A 24,420-nucleotide genomic window follows, 5' to 3' on the forward strand; every position below is an offset into this window, starting at 1 on the left:
GCATAGATGACATAGGTAAATATCGACAACATAACGTGCCTCTTAGGGGACCAACAGTATCGCACGTTTTCTGTGAAAAGACATTGTTATATAATGTTTAATAGGAATGCAGAATCGTTGCAGGGCGCTCGCTGTGCTTTTTTGTATCCGATTCTCAATTTCGTTGATCGCTTAGCTATGTATCGGGACGGAGGAAGACACTATTGTACATATATCGAGAAATCTAGCACGCGATACCATTGCACCATTCTGTTTATGTGCACAGCGCACTCGCACTGGCATAGATGTCGTACGTAAATATACACTACATAAAGTGCCTCTTAGGCGACCTACAGTATCGCACGTTTACTGTGACAAGACATTGTCATATAATGCTTAATAGGAATGCAGAATCGTCGCAGGGCGCTCGCTGTTCTTTTTATTGCGATAGCAATTATATGGACACTCCAAAGCAGATTTCTGCCGTCGGCGTCGCCGTCGCCGTTGCCGTTGCCGTCGCCGTCGCCGTCGCCGTCGCCGTGAGGTTCCGTATGACGTCAATGGAGATGAAATCGTCGCCGCGCGCCGCGCGGGTAAGTGGTTCTTGAGGGAAAGGGAAAGGTTGGCGCTATCTTCTGCAGCCCTTGAGGGAGCACGGCTCAGCGCCACCGAACGCTGTATGTGCGAGTGAAAGGGCGCGAGGGGCGCGCGCTTTCACGGGGAGTGAACGCACGGCGGAGAACAAACGCGCGTTCTGTGCCGTGCTCCCTTAAGGGCTGCAGAAGTAGGCGTCTCTTTCCTCCTTTACAATCACCATATATGTAGCGCAAATTGGCGCTGAGCCGTGCTCCCTCAAGGGCTGCAGAAGATAGCGCCAACCTTTCCCTTTCCCTCAAGAACCACTTATCATCATCAGAGCAAACGCGCCTTCTTCTGACGCACGAAATGCCGTGGGGGGGGCAGGGAAGGGAGGCGACGTTTAGCTGCGGCACCAAGTGCCTATTTATATCAGAGGCTCCGGCAACAGTCACCAACGCCGCACGCATTTTGTGCGAACGCGGGCAAAACGCCGACGGCGTCGACAACAGTGCTGTGTGTTGCCGGTGCTGCTGCATATCCAAGTTTGTACAGCGGATAAAACTACTATCCTTACTCCGTACAGCTCTCTACTAAGTTGCTATCGCAATTGATGTTTCGCCTTTCGGGTGAAACTGCGACAACTTTTTTGTATCCGATTCTCAATTTCGTTGATCGGTTAGCTACGTATCGGGACGGAGGAAGACACTATTGAACATAAATCGAGATATCCAGCACGCGATACCATTGCACCACTCTGTTTATCTGCACAGCGCACTCACACTAGCATAGACGTCGTACGTAAATATACACAACATAAAGTGCCTCTTAGGCGACCTACAGTATCGCACGTTTACTGTGACAAGACATTGTCATATAATGTATAATAGGAATCGAGCATCGTTGCAGGGTGCTCGTTGTGCTTTTTTGTATCCGATTCTCAATTTCATTGATCGCTTAGCTACGTATCGGGACGGTGGAAGACTCTATTGTACATATATCGAGAAACCCAGCAAGCGATACCAGTGCATCATTCTGTTTATCTGCACAGCGCACTCACACTGTCATAGACGTTGTACGTAAATATACACAACATAAAGTACCTCTTAGGCGGCCTACAGTATCGCACGTTTACAGTGACAAGACATTGTCATATAATGCTTAATTGGAATGCAGCATCGTTGCAGGGCGCTCGCTGTGCTCTTCTGTATCCGATTCTCAATTTCGTTGATCGCTTAGCTACGTATCGGGACGGAGGAAAACACTATTGTACATATATCGATAAATCCAGCAGGCGATACCATTGCACCATTCTGTTTATCTGCACAGCCCACTCACACTGGCATAGGCGTCGTACGTAAATATACACAACATAAAGTGCCTCTTAGGCGACCTACAGTATCGCACGTTTACTGTGACAAGACATTGTCATATAATGTTTAATAGGAATGCAGCATCGTTGTAGGGCACTCGCTGTGCTTCTTTTGTATCCGATTCTCAATTTAGTTAATGGGTTAGCTATGTATCGGGACGGTGTAAGACTCTATTGTCCCTATATCGACAAATCCAGCAAGCGATACCAGTGCATCATTCTGTTTATCTGCACAGCGCACTCATACTGGCATAGACGACATACGTAAATATAGACAACATAAAGTGCCTCTTAGGCGACCTACAGTATCGCACGTTTACTGTGACAAAACGTTGTCATATATTGTTTAGTAGGAATGCAGCATCGTTGCAGGGCACTCGTTGTGCTCTTTTTGTATCCGATTCTCAATTTAGTTAATCGGTTAGCTATGTATCGGAACGGTGGAAGACTCTATTGTCCATATATCGACAAATTCAGCAAGCGATACCAGTGCATCATTCTGTTTATCTGCACAGTGCACTCACACTGGCATAGACGACATACGTAAATATAAACAACATAAAGTGCCTCTTAGGCGACCTACAGTATCGCACGTTTACTGTGACAAAACGTTGTCATATATTGTTTAATAGGAATGCAGCATCGTTGTAGGGCACTCGCTGTGCTTCTTTTGTATCCGATTCTCAATTTAGTTAATGGGTTAGCTATGTATCGGGACGGTGTAAGACTCTATTGTCCCTATATCGACAAATCCAGCGAGCGATACCAGTGCATCATTCTGTGTATCTGCACAGCGCACTCACACTGGCATAGACGTCGTACGTAAATATACACAACATAAAGTGCCTCTTAGGCGACCTACAGTATCGCACGTTTACTGTGACAAGACATTGTCATATAATGCTTAATAGGAATGCAGAATCGTCGCAGGGCGCTCGCTGTGCTTTTTTGTATCCGATTCTCAATTTCGTTGATCGTTTAGCTACGTATCGGGACGGAGGAAGACATTATTGAACATATATCGAGAAATCCAGCACGCGATACTATTGCACCACTCTGTATATCTGCACAGCGCACTCACACTAGCATAGACGTCGTACGTAAATATACACAACATAAAGTGCCTCTTAGGCGACCTACAGTATCGCACGTTTACTGTGACAAGACATTGTCATATAATGTTTAATAGGAATCGAGCATCGTTGCAGGGTGCTCGCTGTGCTTTTTTTTATCCGATTCTCAATTTCATTGATCGCTTAGCTACGTATCGGGACGGTGGAAGACTCTATTGTACATATATCGAGAAACCCAGCAAGCGATACCAGTGCATCATTCTGTTTATCTGCACAGCGCACTCACACTGTCATAGACGTTATACGTAAATATACACAACATAAAGTACCTCTTAGGCGGCCTACAGTATCGCACGTTTACAGTGACAAGACATTGTCATATAATGCTTAATTGGAATGCAGCATCGTTGCAGGGCGCTCGCTGTGCTTTTTTGTATCCGATTCTCAATTTCGTTGATCGCTTAGCTACGTATCGGGACGGAGGAAAACACTATTGTACATATATCGAGAAATCCAGCAGGCGATACCATTGCACCATTCTGTTTACCTGCACAGCCCACTCACACTGGCATAGGCGTCGTACGTAAATATACACAACATAAAGTGCCTCTTAGGCGACCTACAGTATCGCACGTTTACTGTGACAGGACATTGTCATATAATGTTTAATAGGAATGCAGTATCGTTGTAGGGCACTCGCTGTGGTTCTTTTGTATCCGATTCTCAATTTAGTTAATGGGTTAGCTATGTAGCGGGACGGTGTAAGACTCTATTGTCCCTATATCGACAAATCCAGCAAGCGATACCATTGCACCATTCTGTTTACCTGTACAGCCCACTCACATTGGCATAGGCGTCGTACGTAAATATACACAACATAAAGTGCCTCTTAGGCGACCTACAGTATCGCACGTTTACTGTGACAAAACGTTGTCATATATTGTTTAGTAGGAATGCAGCATCGTTGCAGGGCACTCGCTGTGCTCTTTTTGCATCCGATTCTCAATTTAGTTAATCTCTTAGCTATGTATCGGAACGGTGGAAGACTCTATTGTCCCTATATCGACAAATCCAGCAAGCGATACCAGTGCATCGTTCTGTTTATCGGCACAGCGCACTCACACTGGAATAGACGACATACGTAAATATAGACAACATAAAGTGCCTCTTAGGCGACCTACAGAATCGCACGTTTACTGTGACAAAACGTTGTCATATATTGTTTAATAGGAATGCAGCATCGTTGTAGGGCACTCGCTGTGTTTTTTTATCCAATTCTCAATTTAGTTAATCGGTTAGCTATGTATCGGGACGGTATAAGACTCTATTGTCCATATATCGACAAATCCAGCAGGAGATACCAGTGCATCATTCTGTTTATCTGCACAGCGCACTCACACAGGCATCGAACGTTTACAGTGACAAGACAATGTCATATAATGTTTAATAGGAATGCAGCATCGTTACAGGGCGCTCGCTGTTCTTTTTTGTATACGATTCTCAATTTCGTTGATCGCTTAGCTACGTATCGGGACGGAGGGAGACACTATTGTACATATATCGAGAAATCCAGCACGCGATACCATTGCACCACTCTGTCTATCTGCACAGCGCACTCACACTGGCATAGACGTCGTACGTAAATATAAACAACAGAAAGTGCCTCTTAATTGACCCAAAGTATCGCACGTTTACTGTGACAAGACAATGTCATATAATGTTTAATAGAAATGCGGCATCGTTGCAGGGCGCTCGCTGTTCTTTTTTGTATCCGATTCTCAATTTCGTTGATCGCTTAGCTACGTATCGGGACGGTGGAAGACTGTATTGTACATATATCGACAAATTCAGCAAGCGATACCAGTGCATGATTCTGTTTATCTGCACAGCGCACTCACACTGGCATAGACGTCGTACGTAAATATACACAACATAAAGTGCCTCTTAGGCGACCTACAGTATCGCACGTTTACTGTGACAAGACAATGTCATATAATGTATAATAGGAATGCAGCATCGTTGCAGGGCGCTCGCTGTGCTTTTTTGTATCCGATTCTCAATTTCGCTGATCGCTTAGCTACGTATCGGGACGGAGGAAGACACTATTGAACATAAATCGAGATATCCAGCACGCGATACCATTGCACCACTCTGTTTATCTGCACAGCGCACTCACACTAGCATAGACGTCGTACGTAAATATACACAACATAAAGTGCCTCTTAGGCGACCTACAGTATCGCACGTTTACTGTGACAAGACATTGTCATATAATGTATAATAGGAATCGAGCATCGTTGCAGGGCGCTCGTTGTGCTTTTTTGTATCCGATTCTCAATTTATTTGATCGCTTAGCTACGTATCGGGACGGTGGAAGATTCTATTGTACATATATCGAGAAACCCAGCAAGCGATACCAGTGCATCATTCTGTTTATCTGCACAGCGCACTCACACTGTCATAGACGTTGTACGTAAATATACACAACATAAAGTACCTCTTAGGCGGCCTACAGTATCGCACGTTTACAGTGACAAGACATTGTCATATAATGCTTAATTGGAATGCAGCATCGTTGCAGGGCGCTCGCTGTGCTTTTCTGTATTCGATTCTCAATTCCGTTGATCGCTTAGCTACGTATCGGGACGGAGGAAAACACTATTGTACATATATCGAGAAATCCAGCAGGCGATACCATTGCACCATTCTGTTTATCTGCACAGCCCACTCACACTGGCATAGGCGTCGTACGTAAATATACACAACATAAAGTGCCTCTTAGGCGACCTAGAGTATCGCACGTTTACAGTGACAAGACATTGTCATATAATGCTTAATTGGAATGCAGCATCGTTGCAGGGCGCTCGCTGTGCTTTTCTGTATTCGATTCTCAATTCCGTTGATCGCTTAGCTACGTATCGGGACGGAGGAAAACACTATTGTACATATATCGAGAAATCCAGCAGGCGATACCATTGCACCATTCTGTTTATCTGCACAGCCCACTCACACTGGCATAGGCGTCGTACGTAAATATACACAACATAAAGTGCCTCTTAGGCGACCTACAGTATCGCACGTTTACTGTGACAAAACGTTGTCATATATTGTTTAGTAGGAATGCAGCATCGTTGCAGGGCACTCGCTGTGCTCTTTTTGCATCCGATTCTCAATTTAGTTAATCTCTTAGCTATGTATCGGAACGGTGGAAGACTCTATTGTCCCTATATCGACAAATCCAGCAAGCGATACCAGTGCATCGTTCTGTTTATCGGCACAGCGCACTCACACTGGAATAGACGACATACGTAAATATAGACAACATAAAGTGCCTCTTAGGCGACCTACAGAATCGCACGTTTACTGTGACAAAACGTTGTCATATATTGTTTAATAGGAATGCAGCATCGTTGTAGGGCACTCGCTGTGTTTTTTTATCCAATTCTCAATTTAGTTAATCGGTTAGCTATGTATCGGGACGGTATAAGACTCTATTGTCCATATATCGACAAATCCAGCAGGCGATACCAGTGCATCATTCTGTTTATCTGCACAGCGCACTCACACAGGCATCGAACGTTTACTGTGACAAGACAATGTCATATAATGTTTAATAGGAATGCAGCATCGTTACAGGGCGCTCGCTGTTCTTTTTTGTATACGATTCTCAATTTCGTTGATCGCTTAGCTACGTATCGGGACGGAGGGAGACACTATTGTACATATATCGAGAAATCCAGCACGCGATACCATTGCACCACTCTGTCTATCTGCACAGCGCACTCACACTGGCATAGACGTCGTACGTAAATATAAACAACAGAAAGTGCCTCTTAATTGACCCAAAGTATCGCACGTTTACTGTGACAAGACAATGTCATATAATGTTTAATAGAAATGCGGCATCGTTGCAGGGCGCTCGCTGTTCTTTTTTGTATCCGATTCTCAATTTCGTTGATCGCTTAGCTACGTATCGGGACGGTGGAAGACTGTATTGTACATATATCGACAAATTCAGCAAGCGATACCAGTGCATGATTCTGTTTATCTGCACAGCGCACTCACACTGGCATAGACGTCGTACGTAAATATACACAACATAAAGTGCCTCTTAGGCGACCTACAGTATCGCACGTTTACTGTGACAAGACAATGTCATATAATGTATAATAGGAATGCAGCATCGTTGCAGGGCGCTCGCTGTGCTTTTTTGTATCCGATTCTCAATTTCGCTGATCGCTTAGCTACGTATCGGGACGGAGGAAGACACTATTGAACATAAATCGAGATATCCAGCACGCGATACCATTGCACCACTCTGTTTATCTGCACAGCGCACTCACACTAGCATAGACGTCGTACGTAAATATACACAACATAAAGTGCCTCTTAGGCGACCTACAGTATCGCACGTTTACTGTGACAAGACATTGTCACATAATGTACAATAGGAATCGAGGATCGTTGCAGGGCGCTCGTTGTGCTTTTTTGTATCCGATTCTCAATTTATTTGATCGCTTAGCTACGTATCGGGACGGTGGAAGATTCTATTGTACATATATCGAGAAACCCAGCAAGCGATACCAGTGCATCATTCTGTTTATCTGCACAGCGCACTCACACTGTCATAGACGTTGTACGTAAATATACACAACATAAAGTACCTCTTAGGCGGCCTACAGTATCGCACGTTTACAGTGACAAGACATTGTCATATAATGCTTAATTGGAATGCAGCATCGTTGCAGGGCGCTCGCTGTGCTTTTCTGTATTCGATTCTCAATTCCGTTGATCGCTTAGCTACGTATCGGGACGGAGCAAAACACTATTGTACATATATCGAGAAATCCAGCAGGCGATACCATTGCACCATTCTGTTTATCTGCACAGCCCACTCACACTGGCATAGGCGTCGTACGTAAATATACACAACATAAAGTGCCTCTTAGGCGACCTAGAGTATCGCACGTTTACAGTGACAAGACATTGTCATATAATGCTTAATTGGAATGCAGCATCGTTGCAGGGCGCTCGCTGTGCTTTTCTGTATTCGATTCTCAATTCCGTTGATCGCTTAGCTACGTATCGGGACGGAGGAAAACACTATTGTACATATATCGAGAAATCCAGCAGGCGATACCATTGCACCATTCTGTTTATCTGCACAGCCCACTCACACTGGCATAGGCGTCGTACGTAAATATACACAACATAAAGTGCCTCTTAGGCGACCTACAGTAACGCACGTTTACTGTGACAAGACATTGTCATATAATGTTTAATAGGAATGCAGCATCGTTGTAGGGCACTCGCTGTGCTTCTTTTGTATCCGATTCTCAATTTAGTTAATGGGTTAGCTATGTATCGGGACGGTGTAAGACTCTATTGTCCCTATATCGACAAATCCAGCGAGCGATACCAGTGCATCATTCTGTGTATCTGCACAGCGCACTCACACTGGCATAGACGTCGTACGTAAATATACACAACATAAAGTGCCTCTTAGGCGACCTACAGTATCGCACGTTTACTGTGACAAGACAATGTCATATAATGTATAATAGGAATGCAGCATCGTTGCAGGGCGCTCGCTGTGCTTTTTTGTATCCGATTCTCAATTTCGCTGATCGCTTAGCTACGTATCGGGACGGAGGAAGACACTATTGAACATAAATCGAGATATCCAGCACGCGATACCATTGCACCACTCTGTTTATCTGCACAGCGCACTCACACTAGCATAGACGTCGTACGTAAATATACACAACATAAAGTGCCTCTTAGACGACCTACAGTATCGCACGTTTACTGTGACAAGACATTGTCATATAATGTATAATAGGAATGCAGCATCGTTGCAGGGCACTCGCTGTGCTCTTTTTGTATCCGATTCTCAATTTAGTTAATCGGTTAGCTATGTATCGGAACGGTGGAAGACTCTATTGTCCATATATCGACAAATTCAGCAAGCGATACCAGTGCATCATTCTGTTTATCTGCACAGTGCACTCACACTGGCATAGACGACATACGTAAATATAAACAACATAAAGTGCCTCTTAGGCGACCTACAGTATCGCACGTTTACTGTGACAAAACCTTGTCATATATTGTTTATTAGGAATGCAGCATCGTTGTAGGGCACTCGCTGTGCTTCTTTTGTATCCGATTCTCAATTTAGTTAATGGGTTAGCTACGTATCGGAACGGAGGAAGACACTATTGTACTTATAACGCGAAATCCAGCAAGCGATACCATTGCACCATTCTGTTTATCTGCACAGCGCACTCACACTAGCATAGACGTCGTACGTAAATATACACAACATAAAGTGCCTCTTAGGCGATCTACAGTATCGCACGTTTACTGTGACAAGACATTGTCATATATTTTTTAATAGGAATGCAGCATCGTTGCAGGGACCTCGCTGAGCTATTTTGTATCCGATTCTCAAATTAGTTATTGGGTTAGCTATTTATCGGGACGGTGGAAGACTGTATTGTACATATATCGAGAAATTCAGCAAGCGATACCAGTGCATCATTCTGTTTACCTGCACAGCGCACTCACACTAGCATAGACGTCGTACGTAAATATACACAACATAAAGTGTCTCTTAGGCGACCTACAGTATCGCACGTTTTCTGTGACAAAACGTTGTCATATAATGTTTAGTAGGAATGCAGCATCGTTTCAGGGCACTCGCTGTGCTCTTTTTGTATCCGATTCTCAATTTAGTTAATCGGTGAGCTATGTATCGGGACGGTGGAAGACTCCATTGTCCATATATCGACAAATCCAGCAAGCGATACCAGTGCATCATTCTGTTTATCTGCACAGCGCACTCACACTGGCATAGACGCAATACGTTAATATAAACAACATGAAGTGCCTCTTAATTGACCCAAAGTATCGCACGTTTACTGTGACAAGACAATGTCACATAATGTTTAATAGGAATGCGGCATCGTTGCAGGGCGCTCGCTGTTCTTTTTTGTATCCGATTCTCAATTTCGTTGATCGCTTAGCTACGTATCGGGACGGTGGAAGACTGTATTGTACATATATCGAGAAATTCAGCAAGCGATACCAGTGCATCATTCTGTTTATCTGCACAGCGCACTCACACTGGCATAGACGACATACGTAAATATAGACAACATAAAGTGCCTCTTAGGCGACCTACAGTATCGCACGTTTACTGTGACAAAACGTTGTCATATATTTTTTAATAGAAATGCAGCATCGTTGCAGGGCCCTCGCTGAGCTCTTTTGTATCCGATTCTCAATTTAGTTAATTGGATAGCTATGTATCGGGACGGTGGAAGACTCTATTGTCCCTATATCGACAAATCCAGCAAGCGATACCTCTGCACCGTTCTGTTTATCTGCACAGCGTGCTAACACTGGCATAGACGACATAGGTAAATATCGACAACATAATGTGCCTCTTAGGGGACCTACAGTATCGCACGTTTTCTGTGAAAAGACATTGTTATATAATGTTTAATAGGAATGCAGAATCGTTGCAGGGCGCTCGCCGTGCTTTTTTGTATCCGATTCTCAATTTCGTTGATCGCTTAGCTATGTATCGGGACGGAGGAAGACACTATTGTACATATATCGAGAAATCCAGCACGCGATACCATTGCACCATTCTGTTTATGTGCACAGCGCACTCGCACTGGCATAGATGTCGTACGTAAATATACACTACATAAAGTGCCTCTTAGGCGACCTACAGTATCGCACGTTTACTGTGACAAGACATTGTCATATAATGCTTAATAGGAATGCAGAATCGTCGCAGGGCGCTCGCTGTGCTTTTTTGTATCCGATTCTCAATTTCGTTGATCGTTTAGCTACGTATCGGGACGGAGGAGGACACTATTGAACATATATCGAGAAATCCAGCACGCGATACCATTGCACCACTCTGTTTATCTGCACAGCGCACTCACACTAGCATAGACGTCGTACGTAAATATACACAACATAAAGTACCTCTTAGGCGGCCTACAGTATCGCACGTTTACAGTGACAAGACATTGTCATATAATGCTTAATTGGAATGCAGCATCGTTGCAGGGCGCTCGCTGTGCTTTTTTGTATCCGATTCTATATTTCGTTGATCGCTTAGCTACGTATCGGGACGGAGGAAAACACTAGTGTCCCTATATCGACAAATCCAGCAAGCGATACCAGTGCATCATCTTGTTTATCTGCACAGCGCACTCATACTGGCATAGACGACATACACTGTAAAAAAAATTGCTTTGGTTTTACGGCAAATCTGCTGGTAATTTGTGACCGAACACTTTCCGTAAGTAAAGAACGGTCATTTCCGTAGAACGGACAACCGTAAAAATAGACCGTATTACAAAATACGAGTGCTTACATATTCAGAAAACGGAAGACTCTGTATGCTGAATCGTATGGCTCGACCGTTAATGTACAGGTGCTTTCCGTATTCAGTAAACGGAAGGCACTGTATGTTGAATCTGTACTGTACGGTCCAACCGTTAAAATACAGGTGTTTTCGTATCCAGAAAACGAAAGACTCTGTATGCTGAATCTGTACTATACGGTCCAACCGTTAACATACAGGTGTTTCCGTACTCAGAAATAAAAATGCTCCGTATGCAAAATCTGTACTATACGGTCCAATCGTTAAAATACAGGTGTTTTCTGTATTACGTTTTACAGAGCATATTGATTGTTTAGAGAATGTACTATCGGGGACAGAAGTGCCCAAAATGTGCGAATGTCGACCGAATTTTATTGGTGCACTTTCTGCTGGGATCAGCCATGCTAACATTTGCATTCGGAAAGTGGTCTGCAATGCAGATGATAGCGGCTGATAGTGCAGAGATGCAATTTGGTCGACACTCGCACGTCCTGGGCACTTTTGTCCCCGATAGTACATCCTTTAATGCAAATGTCATGAATACAGCTCATCGCAGAAGCAGCAGGTCGCTATGGAGAAAACTGTCTAGCCAACACATTGAAATAGCTCAAAAGATCAAACACTTTGACTTTTGTGATATGAATGAATTGCACAACATATATACAAATAAGTGCAAAATTTTATTCGTCAAGTACTTTAGATCACAGAAGCAATTTTATTTTCTTCGAGCACTCGTCTTGCACTGTTTCCTGGTGAAAGCTGTTCCCACATGCCTTGCAAGGATAAACTTGCTGCTGTTAGGAGAAACAAATAATATGAATTTCCATCCTAAACGAAGTGACAGCAAAAGACAATCACAGAACACAACAAAGCGGTAACTGAAGTATTAAAAAACCATGAACTTGGTTCAACATTGTCAGAACAAGGAATGTTGCTGCAGCCAACATTTCGACAGATACGTGCCATCAGGGCAGCAACTGTTTTCCTTGGCAGCGGTTTTGGATGTGCATACTTCACTCGCCCCTACCCTTATCTGGTGCATATAGTAGGTCAAGAGAAACCAAAGTGTTAAAATAAAGGTAGGAACGGTGTGTTTCGCAGTGATTGTGATGGAGTGTGTAGGGGCACTCCGTAAGTTGTTACGTAAGTAACAACTTACAGTAGTAGTAAGTTGTTACTTACGTAAGTTATAAGTAGGGATGACCTAAACAGAAAACGATCTGTAGACCTAGTTGACCTATTCTTCCCAGAAATCAACATAGGAATTAAAATAAACTGTTTGGATATTTGGCGAAAAAAAAGCAATGAAGAATTAGGCAAAATAAACTTTGCAACATGATGTGTCTGGTTAAGATCAGTGGAAATGGCAAATGAAGGTATGTTATCAATAAACATTTAATCAAGATCCCATAAAGAAAAAAAGATATTGGTCAAATATTAAATAAGCAAGGACAACAAATTAAACTGGGTATGACCATAAATAGTAAAGAACAGCCTGCGAAAAAAATGGGACGGGAAATGATAACAAGGTGCAAGATAGAGAAAAGTTTAGCGTTGTTTACTGTATGTTCATGCCACTACTGACGACTTGAAGTTTCAGTCTTCCTGCTGAAGCTGTACTACTTGGATAAGGAAATGAGTCACTTTGCAGACAAGTCTACGTTCAGATTCTGTTCAAATCTTCAATGTAACTTTATGGAAGAAAATATTATGGACAGTCCTACTGGATGGGCATTCATTCAGCAGTACCATCCACAGGTATTAGCTTAAAATTTATTTGTCTCACTGGACCTTAGCTCTTGGGAAATCATTAGCTGTTTTTTTTATCACAGATGCCTTCAAGTTATATCGGTTGGCAGGAGTGCTAGCAAACAACATTATACTTGTTGCCGCCGTCAAAAGTGACATTTGGTAACAATGAGTAAAAGAAGCAAACAGCATTCTAAATACTGATTCAAGTCAACCGAAAAAGCTGCTAAAATGAATGTACCCTGGCCCCCAATACACAATAATTACACATCACATTGATGCTCATCGTGTCGATCATGCTATTAGAACACTAGGCATCAAGTGAGGAGAATAAGGAGATCAAAAAAATTAAATTATGGGGTTTTACGTGCCAAAACCACGATCTGATTATGAGGCACGCCATAGTGGGGGATCCGGAAATTTTGACCACCTGGGATTCTTTAACGTGCACCTCAATCTAAGTACACGGGTGTTTTCGCATTTTGACCCCATCGAAAATAAGGGGATGGGCACATCCTTTTTTTTTTCGCACATTAAGTGTGCTTCGCATTAATGTTGCCTTCCAACTCCGAAGGGAGCAGTTTGCGAGATGGTGACCGACACATAAGAAAACTCATGACATTCTGTGCAGCAGAACATCACGCGCAAATACACTTTTTCCTGCAAAATGACATCCTGTAGTCAAACCTTGTGCACATGTGCCAACCTTAGAATTTGAAAAACACCACAGTGGAAGACACAAAGTGTTAACCTTGCTGACGAATACTAAAATTATTTGATTATTCATTCAAGAGTCGCAGACTTTGCTCTCTACGGGTGCTGTAAACAGGCACCCTGCTTTTGCAGTTGTACCAACAATGATCTGTAGAGCAAATGAGGAGAAATGGTTATGAAGTTTACGCAGGAGTATACGCCGCAAATGACAATCCACTTCACATTTTAATCTGGTGGAGGATGCGTACTCTAAAATAGAAGAAACTAGTGTACCCTAAAGATTGCTGTGGCCGATGCCTGTGCACTAGCAGGTACACATAACATGGCAGTTGCAATTATATTTCTACAAGCTATAGTTACTGCAAGCTACTGCCAGTGTACTGGTCCACAGCTGTAATACATTTAGGGCAATTTAAAACTCTCTAATGAATTTATCTCATATGACAGAATTGGAATGCAATATCTTGCAAATAAGTGATGCTCTATGTGTCGTCCCATACAATGAAACACCTTTGAAAAACCTGAATAGCCACCTGGGCCGTGACGAGAGGTGAAGTGTATTCTGTGTAAACTAGTACAGCTGCATAGTGTAAAGCTCTGGAGAGTGCATTTAGTAACAGCTGCGAAGCTTTTTTCTTTTTTTTAAACTGCGCACAGTAAAAACCTCTAGCAGTTTTGAAAAACTCTTTTTATTAAAAAAAATTTCTGCGCGCAAACGAACAAGGACGGAGAACCATTTGCTTAAGAACCCACAGATCTGCTCAATCCAATCAACAGGACACATCAATAGCACATATAACAACACGTGTGATAAAAATGCCATGGATCAGCGCGACCCCGTCAACATAAAAACAGCAATGCACATAAAACGAGCACTTACGATGAAACTATGTTAAAGATAAGATGACAGGAGTGAATTCTCTTTAACTAGCAATGAAACAGAAGGATGACTGATGCATTTTTACTTTAGTTTTGCAATTCAGTGCACTTCCACAATTTCTCTCGCGGTTTGATTTCGTTGCCTAAACAATGTGCCGGTGCTTCTAAGACAAGGTGAGCATGCATGTTCTTGACAATGCATGGCCAAATGCTTACTAGGGCCACCTTTCAGACTGGACAAGTGTTCCCTTAGTCTCATGTTAATGCATCTTGCAGTGTGCGCTACGTACACATGACCACATGTCATAGGAACCTGATATTCAACATTCTTTCTTTGCATCACCCTTACTTTCGAACTAACTTTTTACCCTAGAACACACATTACCTCTTGTTTTTAGCCGAAAACACCACTTTTACTTCGTAACTCCCAGCCACCTTTTCAAGTCTGTGTGAAAGGCCATGCACATATGGAATCACTGAAACCTTGGAAGCTAATTCTTTCTGCCTTTGATTTTTTGTGCATAGTTCTTTATCCTGTTTAAGTTTTTTCATTAGTCTAGCGCATGACGCCAGCATCACAGCGAGCACGTACCCGGCTTCTCTCAACTGATCAACTTGCTCAAGAAAAGCAATGTTTACAGTGCGGTAACACGACTTCAACAATGCTGACCTGAAATGACTGTGCCATTCTTCACAAGCCTGGAATTGCTTGAGGCATAGTTCATGTAGCTTGTTAACAAGAAACTGTAGCTTCTTATCTACCTGTACTTGCAAAGTAAAATTTAAGCCTTTGCCTAGAGAGTCAAAGGCTTCTACTACTATTGAAGGCTTGACTTTCACTTCGGAAGTACCGGTACATAACAAGCTACCAGTTCCTTTATGTCAAGTTAAAAATTCTACCAGAGCATGTGTGTTGGTCATTCACGCCCCGAGCTGGAAAACCGCTAATGAACTATGCCTCAAACCATTCCAGGCTTGTGAAGAATGGCATAGTCATTTCATGTTGCTGGTCAGCATTGTAGAAGTCATGTTACCGCACAGTAAACATAGCCTTTCTTGAGCAAGTTGATCGGTTGAGAGAGGCCGGGTACCTGCTCGCTGTGATGCTGGCGTCATGTGCTAGACTAATGAAAAACAGGATAAAGAACTATGCACAAAAAATCAAAGGAAGAAAGAATTAGCTTCCAAGGTTTGTGATTCCGTATGTGCATGGCCTTTCACACAGACTCAAAAAGGTGGCTGGGAGTTACGAAGTAAAAGTGGTGTTTTCGGCTAAAAACAAGAGGTAATGTGTGTTCTAGGGTAAAAAGCAAGTTCGAAAGTAAGGGTGATGCAAAGAAAGAATGTTGTAATAAACATCCGCATAAGAACCAATTTCTTGATTGTGCGAAGAATGTTGAATATCAGGTTCGTATGACATGTGGTCGTGTGTACGTAGGGCAGACTGCAAGATGCGTTAACACGAGACTAAGGGAACACTTGTCCAGTCTGAAAGGTGGCCCTAGTAAGCATTTCGCTATGCTTTGTCAAGAACATGCGTGCTCACCTTGACTTAGAAGCACCGGCATATTGTTTAGGCATCGAAATCAAACCGCGAGAGAAATTGTGGAAGCGCACTGCATTGCAAAACTAAAGGAAAAATGCATCAGTCATCCTTCTGTTTCACTGCTAGATTCGCTCCTTTCTTTTCATCTTAAGTGCTTGTTTTATGCGCATTGCTGTTTTTATGTTGACCGGGTCGCGCTTATCTTTTATCACAAGTGTTGTTATATACGCTAATGATGTGTTCTGTTGACTGGATAGCACAGATCTGTGGGTTCTTAAGTAAATGGTTCTTCGAAAATAAAACCAGTTGTTAGAACGCGATCGTGCTTCTGTTGCTCCTTTTCTTCGTCCTTGTTTGTTGATGCACAAAATATTTTTTTAATGAATCTGTTCCACTTAGGCCGACTCGCAGTTTTGCTTCATTTTTTTAAAAAGTAATGACACGTATGGCTATCACATACATGTACAGTATGACCTTCATTCCCAAAGTGAACAGCACTACCCTATGCGTCAGGTGCCTTGTTTCACACATTCTCCCAAACATTATTAGCGCGGGATGCTGAGGTTGGCAGGGAAACAGATTTATGAAGCAATATAAAGGATGAAGTACTCAGCTCTTAATGTTTTCTTTGCTGTTTAAGCATCGTTGGGTCTTATAGTAAGAAAATACGGAATACAACATGCATAATTCACGACGCAACCCCTTTGGAAGTATTTAGTAGTCTGAATTATTATGGATTGCATATTTAGATTAGAAGAAGGATTTCATTCCACTGCAAGAATGGCATCATCCGAATAATTCTTGCGTTTGGTGCTATATTTACTTTTATTTCAGTTGGAATGTAGATGCATCGACAGCGATATCACTTGACATGTCTTCAATTGACTGTTTCTCCAACTTAAGCAAACTCATATTCTGAAATGACCTTGTAGATGATACCAAGAACTTGCTCAGCAGGAGTATGTCTAACATTCACGAGATCTGAGGCTCTTGAACGCATATCTAAGAAAGCCTGGGGTGCATGCTGACCTCTCATTTAATCAGCAAGTTTCTGGAAATCATCTATAAGTTTTCTTGTGATGAATGTAAATTTGCTTGTACGGGAGAAACATGGAACTTGAACAGGTGAATTACGCAGCATAAGAATGATCTCAGCAAGAAGCAGGCATCAAGAAACATTGTCACTCAGCACGCATAAACCGTCAGATAAAAGAATTATTGGGATGATTTAAAATTTTGGTAGTGGAATGAAATCTGTTTTCTAATCCATATCTAAATTCCTTGATTATTCAGCGTACTACCACTACCTTTGCCAGAAACATTCATAGTCATTATCCTACCTATGCCAAATTATTCCGACCAATATTCAAGCCTTCATAAGCTTTTTTTTTTTCACTGCCAATTCTCTGAGGGAGAAGAGGTGTCCTATTTCTCTCTACCTATTTCTCGTTCATTGTTCACTCTCGAACTGCATTAAGCTTAAGCAGGTTCTGTGCTTAAAGCTGTGTTTCCCTTTCCATCTGCCATCTTTGACCCACCTGGTTAGCTGAATAGGTAGAAAAACTGCAGAAGAGAGGTGGTGGCGCTGAGTTGGACTTGAGCCCCAAGGAACCTTTGCACGGTGGCTCGACGAGCAACGGCTTCTGGCATGGAGTGGCTCAAGCTGTGATGAGTTCACTTTGTAAAACCCAGCTGGTTACTGCTGGCCCGTCTTTGCCAAAACAGGAATGAACGTTGGCAGTCTGCAGTCTCGGTTTCTTCCTTGAGGGCCATGGCCATGTAAAGAAACCTTGTCTCGACAGGCTGCATAAAAAAGGATAATTTTCTGAGCTAAGTCTTTTTTCCTAAAAGAACACATTTAAGTTGTATTTGTAACTTTGCGACACTTTCCGGGTGAAGCCAGCTGTACTTCATTGCACAATACCACAATCATGACTGAGCTGTGGCCATTCTGAATACAGCTTGCAACACGTGACAGGACCATATATACAAATGCAACCAAAATAGTAAACATTTGTTGTAGCTTCTGTATATGGCACTATTCGAATGAGACATTTGTAGCACTCTTCTCAGCTCAGTAAACTTATTTCTAGTTATTTTACTTTTCTTGAGGAAATTGCCATGAGCTTCTCTTGAAAAGTAAGTAAACATTCTTGCTTCAGTTTATTCTTCAAATTCTTGCATCACGAAATTCTTGCATCACGAATGGATATCAGGAACCCATTTAACCACAGGCAGAGCTCCATATGTTTAAAAACATTATAAATCAAAGTACAATATCACAATTCTCATAATAGTGTCATGCTAGTATTATTGGTGGCTATGGCTGCTTCAAGCAATTATTTTGCATTAAGGTGGAAACAGTTATCAAATTAAATTGTTTGCAGCAAGGGTGTACAATCCACAAAATCAATCAAAAAGGTCACGTTGTGTTCACTATTCAAACGTTTAGGATAGGTTACATACAACAGCTAATAAAGAATACAAACTTCAAAATCTCAACTGAAGAAGAAACCAGTTTTCGAATATGGAGAAAAATGCCAGCAGCTCATGTTGAGGACACCCTTACTATGTACTCCAAGCGAAGAATGTTGTTACAGCAATGCTTGAACACTATATGAATGTAACAATCAACCTTAAGCAGAATCTTAACACCACTAAACAAATCATGCTTCGAAGATTCCTGATCCGAAATTCTCAACAAATTGTTCTGGTGTTGTATGTGTTAAGCTTGTTGTGCATTCTAAAATGCAAGCTCACATCTACAATTTCTCTAAAGGCAGTATTCTCAAGATAGGTATGACGTGCAGATAAAGTGGATAATGCATGACATCATGAACACTCTGATGTGTTTACCAGTGGGCTCACTCTTGCAGCCATGAAATTATGAGATGCAGACACATTTTACATTGAAACCGGTTTTGTGGAGTACTGCATGCTTCCCAGGCTTCTCCTGTTGTGAGAGCCGTCTCCCCTACACAAATGAGTGATGAGGAATAAAAAAGAATTTCAACATGCAACAATATGTCGGTCATTTGCTAGTATCCAGCAGGCTTTTTGACTCCTAGCTTGCCTCACACAAATCTACCATGCACAGTATTTGCTTTGCCCAAGCATCACCCACTTTACGATGCAATGTGTACAGAGCCCTTGCCCTTAGTTTTTATGCTTTGGAAACAGTTACCGTGTGTTCAGCTGGCGTGGAGAAAGGGGACATAAAATACTATGCGCACCACTGATCTCTACTATATTTTGCTGGATGCCGCTTCGCTGCCCACAGAGCCAGGCGTAGATGAAGCCAGCGGAAATGCAGTGTCGTGCAGCGGCTTGTCCCAAAAGTAGGGCATACGCTGCACTTACTAGTGTGTGCCGTCGCATAATATTGCTGCCGTAAAAATTTTTCTTCATGGTTTTCCACATCTAGGCGATGTCTCCACATGTCTGGTGAGAGCTTTTACGACGTTCTGAACCTGCACGTGATAAGTTTTTCTTACAGAAAGCATTTTCTGATTCACGTGTTGTCAGCACGCGCCACTGATGTTAGCAATGCTGTCAGTGCTGTGATGGAAAATTCTGGACGTCTTCTCGAAATACTTCTCTGGACTGCTTCGGTAGCTTACGGCACAAAGGGCAAGCACTATAGCAGAAGAAATGCCGCACTCCCGTGCAGGTGAAATGCCACAGCAAAGTCGTGAAGTACCAACTTCTGAGACAAGGTTGGCTTCAGTCGAAGGCACTCAATGCGCTATCCAGCCCCCTACAGTAGAGCTCAGTGGTGTGCAACCTTTTATACTAGCTTTGCTTTCTAGTCGGAACATTGGAAACAGCTCCCACCTTACTTTTCTCAACCTGTGACATGCGAACCAAAAGTCGCATCACTGTATTGATTCTATGGCTTTAGTTTTCGAAGCGAACTGCCTGCATATTCTAGCATGTTGTTAAAAAATATAGTTAGCAAATTTTTACTGCTACAAGACAGGTTAGTTGGCTGATAGAAATGTGAAACATGTTACCAGCGCTCTGATAGGATGCAAGAAGCAGAATAGAAATTTACTTGGCACAGGGGCTACAGCAGGCAAGTATGGTTACTGTATGCTCTAGTGTTGTTTCAAGTAAAAGTTAAGTTTTTATGCTGTATTTCTACTTATTCTGAACCATCAAACTGCACAATCAATGTTCCAAGATTATACACTCTTGGCGTTTGATTGCCCATGTCATTTATTTCCTATGAACACAGGCAGTAATCCCTCTATAATAAGCAAAATGAGTTATAAAAGGAAAAGCCGTGATATTATTCCACAATTGCCGAGGGCAGAAGTAATGGCTGATAGCACTTAATTCAAGCTACATAAATATTCAGTTTTCTCACAGCTTGTTCAGCAAGTAATAAAGAGGTATGCTGTACACCTTTACATGACCAATGCAATCTGGTGAGAGACTGTGCACTGAGTATGCTTGGTTGTGTTTGGCAGTTTGACTTTGGTATTTTGCTATACATAATTCCTTGGGTACTCGTAGCTTACTTGCGATAAAATGGAACTTGGAGCAGTGGTCATCTATACATAAATATTTGCACATAAATAACGCAACCACAATTATAGCATGGTGAGGGGGGGGGCAATATGAAACTGTCAGAAAACGAAAAAAAAATGATATTACGATTATAATGTGACGTGATGCCACAAGAAAACAAAGCAATGCATAGAAGCAGATGGCGCTTCCGTGCCACCAAGATTATTTACTAAATAGGCAGCGCTTCAGAAGTACCGGCGACACAATTGAACAAGGCAAAGCTGCGTTTGCTCGTGTGTGCTTGAACATGGCTCCACACGCAGTAGCGATCACAGCATTGTTGCCAAGTGGTTTAGATCGCCGCAGTTTAAAGTTCCAGAAAATGTACAGAAGAACAATCTGCTTTATAGCCTTACAGAATATAACGTGAAGTACACTACAAGACCAGAAACATTCCTAGAAAAGTTGCCTTATATTTGCATAAATTGGCAAGCAGCATGCCTTGTTTTACCTAGAATAAATTTTCATGATACCGCTGTGTGCAGGGTTTTATAGACAAAGTGAAAAACGTTCAGCCCATATACCACACTATGACGGTATGCAATAATTGTAATCTCATAACCTAAAAGCTGTAGTTGATTTTACAAAAGTTGACATTCTTCAATCTGAGCCCAGTAAATTTTAACACGCAGGGGCACCACTTGGCTAAGCAATAGGGATGTAATGTGTATGCATAGAAGCATTACCCCATGCATTTGTACCACATCGCCCAAAAGAAATCAATTTTCCCGTCCAAGTCTGCCTCATGCAAGACTGGAATTAAAGCAAAAGTTTATACAGTCATCCAAACAAGAACACCTCATTTTCACATATGAAATTCATATAAATATATCTCTCTTGATGCCAGCCTCCTGGAATGCTGAACCTTGCTGCATGCTTTAGAGAAATTATAGTAGTAGCACTTTAAAGTTATTTAGGGCTGCAGTGTTGCAGAACACACCTACAAATGCTGCATTTCATGAGTAACAAGTTCATTGATTTGCTTCAACAACCAACCAAGAGCAAATTAAAACAATTTCTTCCTGTTTAACATTTTTGCCTGCTACACCACAATCGAATGTCATCAATATATTAACTAGGAGAAACAAATCTGGCTTATACGGGGCGTCCCAACTATTACACACAAAGGTTTGAAAATATGCAAATACTACGTATCTGGACACGACCAAGATAACGTTTGCCATGACCTGGAGATACTCACTTTTTTGCATTCTGCCTAATTGCATAATTAAGTGTAAATTATTTAATCAACTTCTCAAATATTTTAATTACATGAAATACGTGCGACACGAAAGTTTTTCCGAGCGTGAAAGAAAGCCACGAATACACGCAAAGAGCCTCGAGCGGCCATTCGTGCGGCAATTTTATGTGTATTCGCGAGCTTCTTTCCCGTTCGAAAGAACACTTATGTAGCACTTTTTGCACAACAAGATGATGTATCGGGAGTTGTTCATGGTGTTCTACAATTTCCTCACTTACACTTTTCATCTAATTAGAGTAATTGAGAGGTTGATTAAGACTAATGATCTAATTAGGCGGAATGCAAAGAATATTCTCAGGATCTCCAAGCAATGGCAAACGTAATAATAACTTGGTTTTGTCCAGCTGCGTGGCATCTGCATTTTTAAAAATATTTATGCATCATAGTTGGGACACCGTATATTAACACCTTCACATATTGCCACAGCTCTGTCTTGTAATATTCAAAGGGTGCTTGTCCAACAGCACTCCAATGTCACTAACAGTGATCACCTACACAGCTAAGTGGATCATCATGATGCAAGTTGGTAGTAAAATGCTGTGAGAAACAAATCCACTCACTTTGAAGGCAATAATATTGCGGTAACTTGAGAGACATGGCCTCATGGCAGGCAGCAGATTTCTCAGCTCCAGCAGGACACCAGCAACTAGTCTTTCAGTAAAAGAAAATATTGAATCAGTAATGTTATGTTACCTTGACCGGCATCACCTATCAAGCACCAAGGAACACAAAATCACGTAAAAATCTTAGGCAATAGCAAATTGCAACATCTTCGAAGTTGGGCTATCTCTGCTACATCGTTCACAGATTCCACAGAAACTACATCGAGCAAAGTCAATCGGAAACTCACATATCCAATTGTAAAAGTGCGGAAAGTTGGGCAAGTTGGTAGGCATTCATTATGATACAGCAGCGTGCACACAAATGTGGACTCAACTCTTAGGTAGCACACAGGTGATCTGTGGTAGCTTGTGCATATGACACTTCATAAATAAAGGCAACAGACGTGTGCGACGTTGAATAATCACAGCCCTATTTCTAGCGACGCTGTTCTTTTAGAGCAGTTTCAGAATTTCAGTTGCCTATACAGGGTTTCGCAGGTTGTGAAAAGGGTTCCTGTCACTGTACACGGTGTCCCAACTATCATGCACCAAAAATTAAATATTTAAATGCCGCTTAGCTGGACAGAACCAAGGTGATGTTTTTTGCCGTCGCTTGGAGATACTCAGATTATTTCTTGCTTTCCAAGAAGTTAGATAATTTTAGTCTTAATTATTGAACTTCTCAAATATTATAATTATAGATGCTATAGGCCAATCGACATGCGGCTTCCAACTAGTAGGGTCGTAGGAAATGAGGAAACGCTAAAGGAATGTATAGTGAAACAATGCTTGCATAGTGGGGTTGCTGTAATATTTCCTACACAATAATATTGTTGCGCGGTACAGATTCGTTGTGCTCGAGAAACTTCGATAATACAATCGCTGTTATGAATAACATGTTCTCTTTGACACAAAACTAATAGTCTTGCAATGAATCGCGCGCGACCAAAACGCAGTGCACTTACCTGAACATTCACAGAAAACACACCCTTGCGGTTGCGGTATACTTCAGCATCGTCACCCCCGGGGATTTTGATTCTCACATGTGTACAATCAATGCACCCGGTCACTCCGGGGAAGTGAGAAATCTCGTAAAAGTCCTGCATCACGCTGGACAGTTGGGAGGCTCCTGGGAAGCGAACAACCGCTCTGAAAAGATGTCTGGCGATAAGCCGAGTCACTTTTTTCACGGTGCGGCAAACTGTAGGCTGCGACACGTTAACCAAGTCTCCAGCGACAATTTGGAAAGTACCAGCACCGTAAAAGCGCAGGGTGACCAACAACTGCAGCATTGGTGGCAGAGGTAGTCCTCTATTGTCGTCGTTCGCTCCAATCGGCAGAAACGCCAGTAGTTCTCGGACTGTTTCCTTCGTGAAACGATATCGCGCGAAGAACATGTCGTCTTCATACAATTCCATTGGGGTTCTTCTGTCGCGCAACGATGGCCTTGGTACACTCGTCAAAACGTACGCTTCTCCGAATACGGCATCACAAGCTCTGCACGCAAACTCAAAGGGTGATAGTCAATCCATAAGGCGGCGTCTCCTGCACTACGCAGCGTCTCTCCGGAACATCGCCGGGTTTCAGCTTCGAAGACCGATTGAAGACTGATCTCGACCAAACTTGATATGTGCGTCGACTTGAGCGAGTCAAGTTCGCCGCAAGGGCGCATTTCTAGTCAAGGAGGATT

This window comes from Dermacentor silvarum, chromosome 5 (assembly GCF_013339745.2).
Source record: "Dermacentor silvarum isolate Dsil-2018 chromosome 5, BIME_Dsil_1.4, whole genome shotgun sequence".
In the NCBI taxonomy this organism is placed as follows: Eukaryota; Metazoa; Arthropoda; class Arachnida; order Ixodida; family Ixodidae; genus Dermacentor; species Dermacentor silvarum.